Genomic DNA, 16,056 nt, shown 5'->3' with positions numbered 1-16,056 from the left:
AGAAGAGAGGAGTGATTTGTTTAAATAAATCATTGCTCTCCGAATAGAAATTAGAAATTATAAGCCGTATATTAAATCAACGATAAATCACGAAATCATTGTCAAATCACCAAACAAGACTTGAAATAAAGATGCATGGTGAGACATGATGGCATTTGTAGTGTCAACAGGCGTATGTGTCAATAAAGGGAAATGCATTTTGTTAATGTAAATATCCAATTTACAGGACAAACAAAGCGTTTCTATCTTGAAAAATAGCATTTCTCGAAACGTTTTTATATATATTAGTTGCACCGGTATCAATAATAAATGAATCATTACGTTTCTGGCTGCTTAACATAGTTCTTGTTTGTTTGCTCCGTAATTAAATACCAACATGGCAACAACTCATACCCTCGGGTGTCTTCTTAATTAATTTGATCCTGAGTCTGACTCGTCTGTGAAGTTTCGGGTGGGTTAGTTTATTTATACTTCAAGCGGCACTTGGACTAGGTCCATTCGGCGGATGCTCCGATAAGTTTGTTCGTCATATTAAGTTTTGTGGAGCATAGTGCACAGTCAGAATGTAACCCTGGTTAGAGCTTTCCTGGTTCGTAAACGTGCACCAGTGTATAGCACTATCACACGGGACCCCAATTTAACGTCCCTCCTGACGATTAGTATATTGTTTTAGTAGTGCGGCAGGGAATCGAACCGGCGCCCCATGGATTGGCAGTCAAGTGTGTAACCACTAGACAACGGATCCGCCGCTAAGTTTCATTTCGATTAAATGAATATATACAAGATCTAACACCAATGATTATCATTACTGGCCACAATGGAATAGTCCCCGTGTGAACGGCCACAATGGAATAGTCCCCGTGTGGACGGCCACAATGGAATAGTCCCCGTGTGAACGGCCACAATGGAATAGTCCCCGTGTGAACGGCCACAATGGAATAGTCCCCGTGTGAACGGCCACAATAGAATAGTCCCCGTGTGAACGGCCACAATGGAATAGTCCCCGTGTGAACGGCCACAATGGAATAGTCCCCGTGTGAACGGCGGCCACAATGGAATAGTCCCTGTGTGAACAGCCACAATGGAATAGTCCTCGTGTGAACGGCCACAATGGAAAAGTCCCCATGTGAACGGCCACAATGGAATAGTCCCCGTGTGAACGGCCACAATGGAATAGTCCCCGTGTGAACGGCCACAATGGAATAGTCCCCGTGTGAACGGCCACAATGGAATAGTCCCCGTGTGAACGGCCACAATGGAATAGTCCCCGTGTGAACGGCCACAATGGAATAGTCCCCGTGTGAACGGCCACAATGAAATAGTCTCCGTGTGAACGTCCACAATGGAATAGTCCCCGTGTGGACGGCCACAATGGAATAGTCCCCGTGTGGATGGCCACAATGGAAGAGTCCCCGTGTGAACGGCCACAATGGAATAGTCCCCGTGTGAACGGCCACAATGGAATAGTCCCCGTGTGGACGGCCACAATGGAATAGTCCCTGTGTGGATGGTCACAATGGAATAGTCCCCGTGTGGATGGCCACAATGGAATAGTCCCCTTGTGAATGGCCACAACGGAATAGTCCCTGTGTGAATGGCCACAACGGAATAGTCCCCGTGTGAATGGCCACAACGGAATAGTCCATGTGTGAATGGCCACAACGGAATAGTCCCCGTGTGAATGGCCACAACGAAATAGTCCCTGTGTGAATGGCCACAACGGAATAGTCCCTGTGTGGATGGCCACAACGGAATAGTCCATGTGTGAATGGCCACTATGGAATAAGCCCTGTGTGGATGGCCACAATGGAAGGGTCCTCGTGTCGATGGCCACAATGGAGGGTCCCTGTGTGAATGGCCACAACGGAATAGTCCCTGTATGAATGGCAACAACGGAATAGTCCCTGTGTGGATGGCCACAATGGAAGGGTCCCAGTGTGGATGGCCACAATGGAAGGGTCCCCGTGTGGATGGCCACAATGGAATACTAGTAGTCCCCGTGTGGATGGCCACAATGGAATAGTCCCCGTGTGGATGGCCACAATGGAATTGTCCCCGTGTGGATGGCCACAATGGAATAGTCCCTGTGTGAATGGCCACAACGTAATAGTCCCCACGTGAATGGCCACAACGAAATAGTCTCCGTGTGAATGGCCACAACGCAAATAGCCCCCGTGTGGATGGCCACAATGGAATAGTCCCCGTGTGAATGGCCACAACGGAATAGTCCCCGTGTGAATGGCCACAACGGAATAGCCCCCGTGTGGATGGCCACAACGGAATAGTCCCTGTGTGAATGGCCACAACGGGATATTCCCCTTGTGAATGGCCACAATTAAATAGTCCCTGTGTGAATTGCCACAATGGAATAGTCCCCGTGTGGATGGCCCCAACGGAATAGTCCCCGTGTGGATGGCCACAATGGAATAGTCCCCGTGTGAATGGCCACAATGGAATAGTCCCCGTGTGAATGGCCACAACGGAATAGTCCCCGTGTGGATGGCCACAATGGAAGGGTCCCAGTGTGGATGGCCACAATGGAAGGGTCCCCGTGTGGATGGCCACAATGGAATAGTTCCCGTGTGGATGGCCACAATGGAATAGTCCCCGTGTGGATGGCCACAATGGAATAGTCCCCGTGTGGATGGCCACAATGGAATAGTCCCCGTGTGGATGGCCACAATGGAATAGTCCCTGTGTGAATGGCCACAACGTAATAGTCCCCGCGTGAATGGCCACAACGAAATAGTCTCCGTGTGAATGGCCACAACGCAATAGCCCCCGTGTGGATGGCCACAATGGAATAGTCCCCGTGTGGATGGCCACAACGGAATAGTCCCCGTGTGGATGGCCACAAGGAAGGGTCCCCGTGTGGATGGTCACAAGGAAGGGTCTCTGTGTGAATGGCCACAACGGAATAGTCCCCGTGTGGATGGCCACAATGGAAGGGTCCCTGTGTCAATGGCCTCAACGAGAGTCCCCGTGTATATGGCCACAATGGAAGGGTCCCCGTGTGAATGGCCACAACGGAATAGTCCCCGTGTGGATGGCCACAATGGAAGGGTCCCTGTGGAATAGTCCCCATGTAAATGGCCACAATGGAAGGGTCCCAGTGTGGATGGCCACAATGGAAGGATCCCCGTGTGGATGGCCAAAATGGAGGGTCCCTGTGTGAACGGCCACAACGGAATAGTCCCTGTGTGAATGTCCACAACGGAATAGTCCCTGTATGAATGGGCACAACGGATTAGTCCCTGTATGAATGGGAACAACGGAATAGTCCCCGTGTGAATGGCCACAATGGAATAGTGCCTGTGTGAATGGCCACAACGAAATAGTCCTTGTGTGGATTGCCACAAGGAAGGGTCCGCGTGTGAATGGCCACAACGGAATATGCCCCGTGTGGATGGCCACAACGGAATAGTCCCCGTGTGGATGGCCACAACGGAATAGTCCCCGTGCGGATGGCCACAAGGAAGGGTCCCCGTGTGAATGGCCACAACGGAATAGTCCATGTGTGAATGGCCACAACGGAACAGTCCCTGTGTGAATGGCCACAACGGAATAGTCCCTGTGCGAATGGCCACAACGAAATAGTCCCTGTGTGAATGGCCACAACGGAATAGTCCCTGTGTGGATGGCCACAACGAAATAGTCCATGTGTGAATGGCCATAATGGAATAGTCCCTGTGTGGATGGCCACAACGGAATAGTCCCCGTGTGGATGGCCACAATGGAAGGGTCCCAGTGTGGATGGCCACAACGGAAGGGTCCCCGTGTGGATGGCCACAATGGAATAGTCCCCGTGTGGATGGCCACAATGGAATAGTCCCCGTGTGGATGGCCACAATAGAATAGTCCCCGTGTGGATGGCCACAATGGAATAGTCCCTGTGTGAATGGCCACAACGTAATAGTTCCCGCGTGAATGGCCACAACGAAATAGTCCCTGTGGGAATGGCCACAACGAAATAGCCCCTGTGTGAATGGCCACAACGAAATAGTCCCTGTGTGAATGGCCACAACGGAATAGTCCCTGTGTGGATGGCCACAATGGAATAGTCCCCGTGTGGCCAATGGAATAGTCCCTGTGTGAATGGCCACTACGGAATAGTCCCTGTATGAATGGGCACAACGGAATAGTCCCCATGTGGATGGCCACAACGGAATAGTTCCCGTGTGGATGGCCACAAGGAAGGGTCCCCGTGTGGATGGCCACAATGGGAGCGTCCCCGTGTGGATCGCCACAATATAAGGGTTCCTGTGTGAATGGCCACAATGAAGTAGTATCCGTGGGAATGGCCACAACGGAATAGACCCCGTGTATATGGCCACACGAAAAGGTCCTCGTGTGGATGGCCACAATGGAAGGGTCCCCGTGTGAATAGCCACAATGGAAGGGTTCCAGTGTGAATGGCAACAATGGAAAAGTTTCCGTTCGAGTGATTGGTTTACTTTGCGAGTCCAAGTATTTTAATTCTGGCCACCATTGAATAGTCCCTGTGTGAATGGTTGATTTGTATCGCGAGTCAAAGATGATCATTTCTGGCCATCGTGGAAGAATCCTCGTGTTAATGGCCACACTGGAAGAGTCCCAGTGTAAATGGTTGGTATGTTTTGCGAGACAATGATGGTCATTTCTGGCCACCATGGAAAAGTCCCCTTGTGAATGGCCACAATGGAAGAGTCCCTGTATAAATGGTTGGTATGTTTCGCGAGTCAATGATGGTCATTTCTGGCCACCATGGAAAAGTCCCCTTATGAATGACCATACTGGAAGAGTCCCTGTATAAATGGTTGGTATGTTTTGCGAAACAAAGATGGTCATTTCTGGCCACCATGGAATAGTCCCCTTGTGAATGGCCACAATGGAAGAGTCCCTGTATAAATGGTTGGTATGTTTCACGAGACAAAGATGGTCATTTCTGGCCACCATGGAAAAGCCCCATTGGGAATGGCAACAATGGAAGAGTCCCCATGTGAATGGTTGGTTTATTTCGCTAGTCAAAGATGGTCATTTCTGGCCACCATGGAAGTGTCCCCGTGTGAATGGCCACTTTGGAAGAGTCCCCATGTAAATGGCCACAATGGAAGAGTCCCCGTGTGAATGATTGGTTTATTTCGCTAGTCAAATATGTTCATTTCTGGCCACCATGGAAGCGTCCCCGTGTGAATGGCCACAATGGAAGCGTCCCTGTGTGAATTGTTGGTTTATTTCGCTAGTCAAATTTGTTCATTTCTGGCCACAATGGAAGCGTCCCCGTGTGAATGGCCACAATGGAAGAGTCCCCATGTAAATGGCCACAATGGAAGAGTCCCCGTGAGAATGATTGGTTTATTTCGCTAGTCAAATATGTTCATTTCTGGCCACCATGGAAGCGTCCCCGTGTGAATGGCCACTATGGAAGAGTTCCTGTGTGAATTGTTGGTTTATTTCGCTAGTCAAATTTGTTCATTTCTGGCCACAATGGAAGCGTCCCCGTGTGAATGGCCACAATGAAAGAGTCCCCGTGTGAATGGCCACAATGGAAGCGTCCCCGTGTGAATGGCCACCATTGAATAGTCCCCGTTTTACTGGTTGGTTTGTTTCGCGAGTCAAAGATGGTCATTTCTGGCCACCATGGAAGTGTCCCCGTGTGAATGGCCACAATGGAAGAGTCCCCATGTGAATGGTTGGTTTATTTCGCGAGTCAAAGATGGTCATTTCTGGCCACCATGGAAGAGTTACCGTGTGAATAGTTGATTTGTTTGGCGAGTCAAAAATGATCATTTTTGGCCACCATGAAGGAGTCACCGTGTGAATGGTTTAGTTCCCGTATGAATGGTTGAATCACCGTGTAAAACGTTGAATCATCATGTAAATTGTTGAGTCCCCGTGTGAATGGTTGAGTCCCCGTGTGAATGGTTGAGTCCATGTGTGAATGGTTGAGTCCCCGTGTGAACGGTTGAATCACCGTGTAAATGGTTGAGTCCCCGTGTAGAAGGTTGAATCATCATGTAAATGGTTGAGTCCCCATGTGAATAGTTGAGTCGCCGTGTGAACGGTTGAATCACCGTGTGAATGGTTGAGTTCCCGTGTGAATGGTTGAATCACCGTGTAAAACGTTGAATCATCATGTAAATTGTTGAGTCCCCGTGTGAATGGTTGAGTCCATGTGTGAATGGTTGAGTCCCCGTGTGAACGGTTGAATCACCGTGTAAATGGTTGAGTCCCCGTGTGAATGGTCGAATCACCATGTGGATGCTTGAGGGTCCGTGTGAATGGTTGAGTCGCCGTGTGAACGGTTGAATCACCGTGTAAATGGTTGAGTCCCCGTGTGAATGGTCGAATCACCGTGTGGATGCTTGAGGGTCCGTGTAAATGGTTGAGTCCCCGTGTGAACGGTTGAATCACCGTGTAAATGGTTGAGTCCCCGTGTGAATGGTCGAATCACCGTGTGGATGCTTGAGGGTCCGTGTGAATGGTTGAGTCGCCGTGTGAACAGTTGAATCACCGTGTGAATGGTTGAGTCCTGGTGTTAATGGTTGTGTCCTCGTGTAAATGGTTGAGTCCTCGTGTAAATGGTTAAATAATCGTGTAAATGGTTGAGTCCCCGTGTGAATGGTTTAGTCCTCGTGTAAATGGTTGAGTCCTCGTGTAAATGGTTGAGTCCCCGTGTAAATAGTTGAGTCCCCGTGCAAATAGTTGAGTCCCCGTGCAAATAGTTGAGTCCTCGTGTAAATGGTTGAGTCCCCGTGCAAATAGTTGAGTCCCCGTGCAAATAGTTGAGTCCCCGTGCAAATAGTTGAGTCCTCGTGTAAATGGTTGAGTCCTCGTGTAAATGGTTGAGTCCTCGTGTAAATGGTCAAATAATCGTGTAAATGGTTGAGTCCCCGTGTAAATGGTTGAGTCCTCGTGTAAATAGTTGAGTCCCCGTGCAAATAGTTGAGTCCTCGTGTAAATGGTTGAGTCCTCGTGTAAATGGTTAAATAATCGTGTAAATGGTTGAGTCCCCGTGTAAATGGTTGAGTCCCCGTGCAAATAGTTGAGTCCCCGTGCAAATAGTTGAGTCCTCGTGTAAATGGTTGAGTCCCCGTGCAAATAGTTGAGTCCCCGTGCAAATAGTTGAGTCCCCGTGCAAATAGTTGAGTCCTCGTGTAAATGGTTGAGTCCCCGTGCAAATGGTTGAGTCCCCGTGTAAATGGTTGAGTCCCCGTGTAAATGGTTGAGTCCTCGTGTAAATGTTTGACTCTCCGTGTGAATGGATGAGTCCTCGTGTAAATGTTTGACTCTCCGTGTGAATGGTTGAGTCCTCGTGTAAATGGTTGAGTCCTCGTGTAAATGTTTGACTCTCCGTGTGAATGGTTGAGTCCTCGTGTAAATGTTTGACTCTCCGTGTGAATGGTTGAGTCCTCGTGTAAATGGTTAGTACGTTTCGAGAGTGATCATGAGCAGATCGAAAAACAGTTTATAGACTTTATTTCATTATACATTAGACAATATATCCATGAGTATACACATTATAATAGGTACATTGTATTACAAATTTGTCAAAGGTCAAAACAGGATATATTAACAGCGAAAAGAGCATATGTTTTCGACTCATGAAACATATGAAGTGTTTCGTAATTCAAACGCCTTATACACATACATTGCCAAATTTCTATGAAACAATCATGATCAAACAATCAACAATGTTCTGTGCTGTAAGTATATTAATCCGGGATGTGCTGCGCAACACTACTACTGTACGTGTACGTGTTTTTGTGTACTACTTTTTGCGTTCTACGTCATCAAGGTATGTGTGCATTGTACACGTATAGTATTTCTTGTACGATAGGTCGAGGAAAGTGTTTAATGCGGTAATCAGTAAGCCTAAAATTGCAAGTTTAAAGAGAAATTTCGTAAATAAGTTATCACCAGTACACGTACGCGTAGTGTTTCGTAACCATGAACTATGTGTCCCACCATCGGACATTCCCGGTACTCGAGTACGATATCCATGTATCCAATTCGAAACACGGATCCGACGATGAGTTATATTCTATAATTATAATAAAGCTTTTGGACTTGGATGGTATGAACGCGATTGATAAGACATTAATAACTTAATTAAGGTCAATTGTGTTTTTGTGTGAATACCTTGACGCCATCTCCACTATATCAACAGTGCATAGCCTAAGTTGATGAATTATTAAGTGTATACAAAAAGTATGCGTTCAACGGTTTTAGAAAAAAGCCACCCCCTCTAATACACTCAGAATTTTCAACGTCAATTTCTTCGACCGGAAGTTTTCTAAGGGAAAATAGAGACCATTAAACACGGCGTAAATAAAGATAATTGTACACATTATGATTCTAAGAAAGATACGAAGTCACTGTTTGCATATCGAATGTTTTTTGAAGAAGAAAATTGAGCTCTTATCTGCATGAATCCATGCCGTAAGTCAGCGAGTGAGACGGTAAACAGAAGCACCACAAATGGATTTCCACAATAAAAGGTGCAACTTTATACTCCTCGATGTTTTCTTGCGATTACGACGACACTTTCTTCCTTAACGCGGTCAATGGGCATTATAGCGATGAAACACACTCGAGGGAACATTAATATAGAGGAAAGGACACAGTTGTGTAATACAAGAAACTTGTATAAAGGTTGGGTAAAGAATGCAACAAATCCTTCCATACTAAATATTGCATAATGATATGGACTATAAGTCTTACTGCAAAGAGAAATGTACATGAGAATCTCAGTAGCAAACAAATATATACGTGTATGTCTAACTTATATGTGCTCTCTCTCTCCCTCCCTCCCTCCCTCCCTCTCTCTCTCTCTCTCTCTCTCTCTCTCTCTCTCTCTCTCTCCGCCATCTTACATAACTAAACTATTATATCGGCACATGAAACACTTAATGAAAAAAACCATCTTCAACTAAACAAATACTATAACGCTCTAGACTATTATGTATATTTTTGAAACATGACGGTGAACCATCTCCCCTCGCCAGATTAAAGTTTTTCAGCAGAGTCATTAATCAGGGACGTCAAAACTGAAACAATCGCGTGAACAAAGAACCTGGAACCACCGAGCGGCGTATGTCGTGTAATTACCTGAGAGTTTTAAGCGGAGGAATCAAATTCTGACGTTAACCTTATGTAAATGAACAACGTGTATTTTTCCAAAGATGCGATGCCTCAAGTATTATAATCATCCTCTTTAGCAAACTAATAGGCCGTGTCAGTTTCCGGTTTTCTTGCAATTGTGTTTACACCACCAAACGTCAACACGTGGTATCTAACTGCGGTCACGTGTCATGCCTTAGTCAAAATGACAGTTTCCGGAACGGTGTACTTTTCTTTGATAAAAGAACAAGCGACTTTCATCTATTATATCACCAAAATGAGACTCGTTTATTGATCACAAGAAAGTAAAGAGTAGATAGCATTGAAAGACACGCGTTTGTTATGCGAGAAATTTAAACAACGTGATTAATCTTGGCGATGTCACAATCGACCACTTCCTACAACGTGTGGTAAAGTGGATGAGAGCAGCGAAATATCCAATATCTTCGAGGACAATCAAAAGCGAAAGCTTAAGGTAGACAAACACTGCCAACTTCCATTTTCGTATATTAATATCGGTAAAAAATTTCTCTGACAGAATGACGTTATTGACAAATTGCCAGGTCCATCAAATATGTTCTCTTAGTCTAAACAAGGTCTTCGTGGTGTTTCTCTTAAGCAAAGAGTACCAACCGGCACTAATCAAGCGGGGCAGATTTTCTTTCAGCAAATTGTTACCTGGTTGACAATGTTGACACGTCCAAACAACAAAGGCCCAATATCCTGACCACGATGTCTTTTACAGTTGAGACTGTATCGATTCAAATCGAAAGTAGAAATAAATTTCCGGTACAGCCGGAAATCCATTGCGAGGCTTGCATTAGACAGTCGCACTCCCTGGGTGACAATGTTTAATTAAAACCCGTATGATAGGCGTTACAAATGGATTTATTCTGCTACACCAGGTAAACGACTGGTAAACGGACACCTGAGAAAGGCACGTGCAGACATTCGGGTATTCGAGTCAAAAAGAATTCAGAAATCAGAATGCAAATGCCTTTTGTTTGCACGGTGCGGACCTGCCCAGAAATTGAGAACTTGCAAAATGTTTTAAAGGAGATGAATCGAGGTGAGGAGCGTCTGTTGCCATCAACGGCTTAGGTTAACGTTGTAAAAATGAATGTTAATTCTTTAATTTTGAAAAAAAATCTTTTTTTGAAAACCGTGCATGTCATTGTTATCAGTCATGGTAGCGCATGCTTACAGACATAATCGACTCGGTCCAAACATATTTCCCGGAAGTGTTTACCCTGCTGAACCGCAGCATGTCGGTGCGTGGTGTTTTTTTTTTGTAAACCTACTGCAAGATACAGTGATGTTCGGAAAGGTCACTAGTGAGGGGGCTGTAGTGTTTATATGTTTCGTATCCTGGTAAAATATTTATCATGTGTGTTATTCTACATTGTAATGAAATGGTTTAATAATAGGAAGAACTACCGTGACGGTAGAAAAATGACCGCACTCTATTCCAGCCTAAGCCTAAATTTATAAGTAGTGTGCAAACTGTTTCATCGCTGTTGGTAAATTTACACATCAATGAATTTAAAGCCTTCTTGATAGATTGATACATACATATATGTATTCATTTCCAACCTTCAGTGATAATTATATTACGTTTATTTCAAATATATCGTATAATTAGTAAATTCATACGTGTACGGTCTTATCAACAAATTATTTTTAACAAAGTATTTTTAACAGGGGAGAAAAGTTTATTTCATATTTAATGTGATAGAGGCTCGTAAAAGCACTAATAAGAACAACGATACAGTTTTTTCGGGAAAACATATTTCGGTGCCAAATGCAACGAACTGCTAAATGAGTATTGCAATTATAGAAATTGTCGATTTCCATTATATAATTAAAAATAAATTTAAATTCTCCATTAAAATATAGTGTCATTATGCCTTAACTTCAGCACAAGTTTTCAAACTGACATTTTAATAGTCGAAACTTAATCAAGTACTTCACATACGATGAAGAAATAAACATAACATAACATAACATAACATAACATAATATTTATTCAGCATTAAATGACATATCATCTATAGCCAAAATGCAAAATATATGAAATAAATCATATGAAACAAATCATCGTGAAGAGCAAAGACATAGTCAATAGAGAAGTATACTATATATCATATCAATTCTCAACATACATACTTTAATAATGAGCATAAAACCCAACTTACAATACTCGGAAATTCCATAACGAGTCTATAGAGGAATGCTTAATGTATCGAAATATGTTTTAATGCACCTAAAGTGTGATATTTTTTCTGGATCACAACCAAAGTTGCATTATAAATCATACAACTTCTATTAATGTTGACTAATGGAATCGCCCATGTACCTGAGGGCACCCTTGCAAGACCACCTTTGTCGAAATTATTTCTTCATTATTTCGTTTTAGATTCAGTTTCTATTTATTCTTTTTATTTCGTCTTAGACATAATAGATAATAGGTAATAGATAGACAATAACAAAGATTTCTCAAATGTTCGGTTCATTAATTTTACGTTGATCGATTCTGACGAATGCACCAATAAGTACAGAATAGAATAGCCATTTTACATTTGAAATTTATATGTTTTTCGTGCAAATCTGTTGCAGTGTGCATAGCTTAATCGACTGACACATTAGACTGGAGAAAAACGGAAAGAAAGTGAACATGAGAAGGCTTGCACTATTTCCATGTAACAGTTCAGATTGATAGCGCAAGCTGTTGTTATAATACCATAGTCTTCAGCTCATAACAGAATACATATTAGAGAACGTCTCTTAGTGTTGTAATCATATGACATATATCAACCCGCGATTATAGATACAGATAGTGGTGTTCCTTTTGTTTTGTGGCAAGACGGTACAGCAGACGGTAATTTACCTTCTGACAATGTGTTGCCATCTTTTCAGCCAATAACAATTCCCCTGGCTCATGTTTCTATTTCTTTAATATGATCATCGAGTTTAATGAATGACTGTGCATTTAAGCAATTAATTTTTTATAAACATTATTATTACAGCAACTGCACATCAGAGAAAGGATGAGTTCGTAATTAAAAAGTTGCAGGAATGCGATGCAAATGGTGTCTTGCTGGGATGCAGCTTGGTTATCTCTGTTGCAGGCGTTGACAGATACCTTTAAATGTTCAAGTCATTTAATTACACGTAATTTACTTGGATTACATCAACTCTTGACTGGAGGAAGGGTGAAAGTATTGTCCCCAAGTTATTTAGGCACGTAATAACGACAATATTGTGCACAAAGCGTCCCGGAGAGCAGCCATTGTCCGTCGACAGGTGACACCAGTCAAATATTGCACTGCCATTGTTGTTCACGTGACCATGTTTTGATTGGTTCGCGCTCGCGACCAGGGGCCAATTAAATCTTCAATCTCTGTGGATAAGCATCTTATCTATTGACGATGACGCAAAGTCATTGTCAGTGTCTTCAAGCTCACGAGTTTTAATAATTTATCTTAATTTTCATATTTCAAGATCACAATCGGAGAATATAAACTGGCGAAAGGCTAGAGGTCTAATTTACTATAATCGTAATAAAGACAGTAATTATTTGCTTCGTGATTTTATTGGCGTTATTTCCGATATAATTCCATAACAACTAAAATTTTATTCGAAGCAAATTTGTCATTATTTCAATAAATTAGTCTTAAATCAGAATGGTTTACATTGAGTCATACACGTTTCCTCCGTTGAAGTTTAGTTTGAAAACAAGTATTCATGTTAAATACCGCTTTTATTAAGTAATATTAAATTATTGATGATTTTATCTTTTAAATTACAAGATATAATTGCATATAATTTTGTGAATATTTTGTGAGTTGTACATCAGCGGACCAGTACATTTATGGTCATTTGCCAACACTTGAATTGAAGTCAGTCAGTCCAGTGCGATGACTTGATCGCGTACTTGTCTGAAACCCAAATACCTCAGGGTGTGTGTGTGGGTTTGTGTTTTTCATTTTGCGAGATTAAAAATGTTTTACCATGCGTAGCACATGGAAGAAATAATTCAGAGCTGTATCGATGTTAAATGCAGTGGACACTAGCACAACAGCAAAACGTCCATGCTGTATATGACTTGTTGTTTATCGTTGTTAATGATATTTAAATAATAGTATACATGTGTGAATTGTGTAAAGCTGTATGCCATTATGCTTTGATTTAGAAGGCCATATTGAAAATATGATGTTGACACATGTATTTATGCCATAATGGGTTTCATTCTTAAAATAAAGATGGCATTATTATTAATGTTGCAGTGGTCGGGATCGAGCAGACAAAATTTGCTGGATTCCTTTTTGAATGGCGGTTTCAATTGATAAGTTAACATATTCATATGTATCTACACTTCGTGTTTCAAGCGGTCTTTTTTCTTCTAACATAATGGGGATTTCTTCTGCATTAAATGCAATTGGACATCGGCGTTGTGCTTGCATTGACCTAAGCAATGCAGTCCATGCGTTTCGACAAACCTAGAAGAGTTCGACGAGTATTCGCAACATTTTGTCTCTTTTGTCTGCGGACTATTTCCTTCCGTACGAAGCAATCAGGTCCAAATCCAATATAAAACCAGCCATCTTTCCCGGCCATATCCCATCTCCAATTATTTCATTATTTCGCAATCATTTTCCTTAGAATTAAATTTACTTCGGCCTAGACTCTATACAAAAGCGATTCTGATCCGACTGATGTTTTGGAATATAAGATTGGCAATTTACTCTAACAAGGAATACGCGGGTCTTAATAAATCCTTGCCAGGAAACACAATCTGTATTCACTGTAGCGACTTTACACCTTTAGCTAAATTGAGGAAGACAGATTAATTGAATGCTTTTCTTGGAATTGTATTTCTATGAGCTCCGTGGAAGTAATTCCTTATTTGTATCTTCTGTTTTTTTCGGTCGATCATATGAGACACCAAATGTTATAGTGAACGTTCCAACAATGTGATTTAATAAAATAAATAGCGCAAAATGTTGCTATTTAACAAACATGTTACAAACATCTTTACTCAAGATGATCGTTATGATTCAAGGTGCCGACAACAGCTTGAAGACTTTTAAACAACTTAACCCTACAACAAATATTTAATCAACTTTTAAGATTGTTATGATAACAGAACAAGAAACTATTTAGTAAACACCCGATACACCTTAGCTGGACAAAGGGCTAAAGGCGGACATCATTAAACAGCTATTTGATCGTCTAAATATTTTTGAAAGGGGCAGGTGGTCGCGTGGACAAAAAGGTCAAAAATGTGCAACCAGCATTTCAAGGCCTCTACATTTACCGTGTATTGTTGTTTCGGTGATTTTTCAAATCATTTCTTTCTTAAGTACACTTGTTCCCCAATATTCAATAAAGCAGAGTCCCAGAGACTATCCCTAAAAGATTAAGTTAAGCAAATAAAAACGCAATTATGTTTCACTGGTTATTTAATACCGTTTAACAAGAAAATCGTCGTGGAGACCACTACAATAGAAAGCAATGAGACACTTCAGAAAGCTATGTTTAAAACAGTGTCAGCGTGTTGCCAGGATTGCGACAAAACAAGTAACACTTGAGAAGGGTAATTGTGACGGTCTGGCCCTGTGATGCCGGCTTCGTCATCTGTTTTCCAGGCGCATCTTGTCTCATTGATTACAATTTGGCCAAAAACCCTCAGTTCGGGGCCTTTTTATGTGGTGACATTGTATAATTACACCGTTCTAGTATATTATCCGGCACCGGTAACCCGGGGCGGGGCTGACAATGGGCAGCTATCTTTAGTTCCAGGCACGAGAAATATATCAACTTTGCGTTGTCAAAAAACATCTGCCTTTCAATTTCGCGGTTGGCCATTTTTTAAAAGTCGAAAATTAGACAACCTAAGGCTATGCGAGTGATAACTGTCGCAAATCGGAGATGATCGTTATCTTTAGTCACTTCTGACATAACATCATAATAATTACCCGTATTTACATCAGATTCAGATCAAGAACACATAAAGATGTGCCGACCAAAGGCAACAGCGCTAGCCGGGTAACATAATGTACAGTAAACTGTAAAAAAGTAGTTGATCAAACAAGTTAGAAAGGCCAGAAGTAACCAGTTAAAGGTTACACGACAATTTGTATGCGCTTTGTTCACTGAAGAACAAGTGCAGTGTACAACCCGAGTAGGGTGATTTATAGTGTATTCCCCTTCCTTTTTTTATGAAAGCGTTGATCAATCATTTTCATTCGAATGATTATTGAAATTCAAGATATCACTGTTGTCTGCTATACTGGCTCAGATTGAATTTGTACCGAACCCGAAGCCCACGCGGTTTTCTAAAGCAGACGACACGGGCCGGTCGGTCGCGTGCCCTGTCACACGTCATTCGCGCGTCTCAAGGCGTTGAAAATAACCATGGAAACATTATTATAATTGCGGGGCATTTTTTAACGCATTTGAAAATAATATTAGAAAATTGACTGTGGCAATTTAAAAGGTAATTTAGCGGAAAAAAATCAACAGGGAATGCTGTATTTTAAACGACTGTAATGGCGATGGCAGGTTTTCTTTTGTCGATTTTCACTTAAATAACATGTTTTCTTCGATAGCACATTAATGTAAAAATGTTTAATTTCTATAATACGATTTTCTATCTTACAAAAAGAGCTTCCATTAAAATTTATCAAGAATTGATCGAGTATTGACTTTAAACGAAGATGAAAATGGTGAGTAAAAACCGTCACAAAGAAGTTTTAAATGGTAATTAAAGCAGACGATAACTGATTGGCAGATGGTGAAAGGCGCAGAAAATCGCCCAGAATCAGGCAACAGATAAATGTAAGAATACCATAAAAACTAATCACTGGAACTACTTTTAGAGATGCACGCGGAGTGACAATTTATGGTTGTCAAACACCAAATGTTCATTTTTATCAGGAGAAAAGATAACAT

Source organism: Mya arenaria, chromosome 11, assembly GCF_026914265.1.
Source record: "Mya arenaria isolate MELC-2E11 chromosome 11, ASM2691426v1".
Classification (NCBI taxonomy): Eukaryota; Metazoa; Mollusca; class Bivalvia; order Myida; family Myidae; genus Mya; species Mya arenaria.
This window is presented reverse-complemented; position numbering follows the sequence as displayed.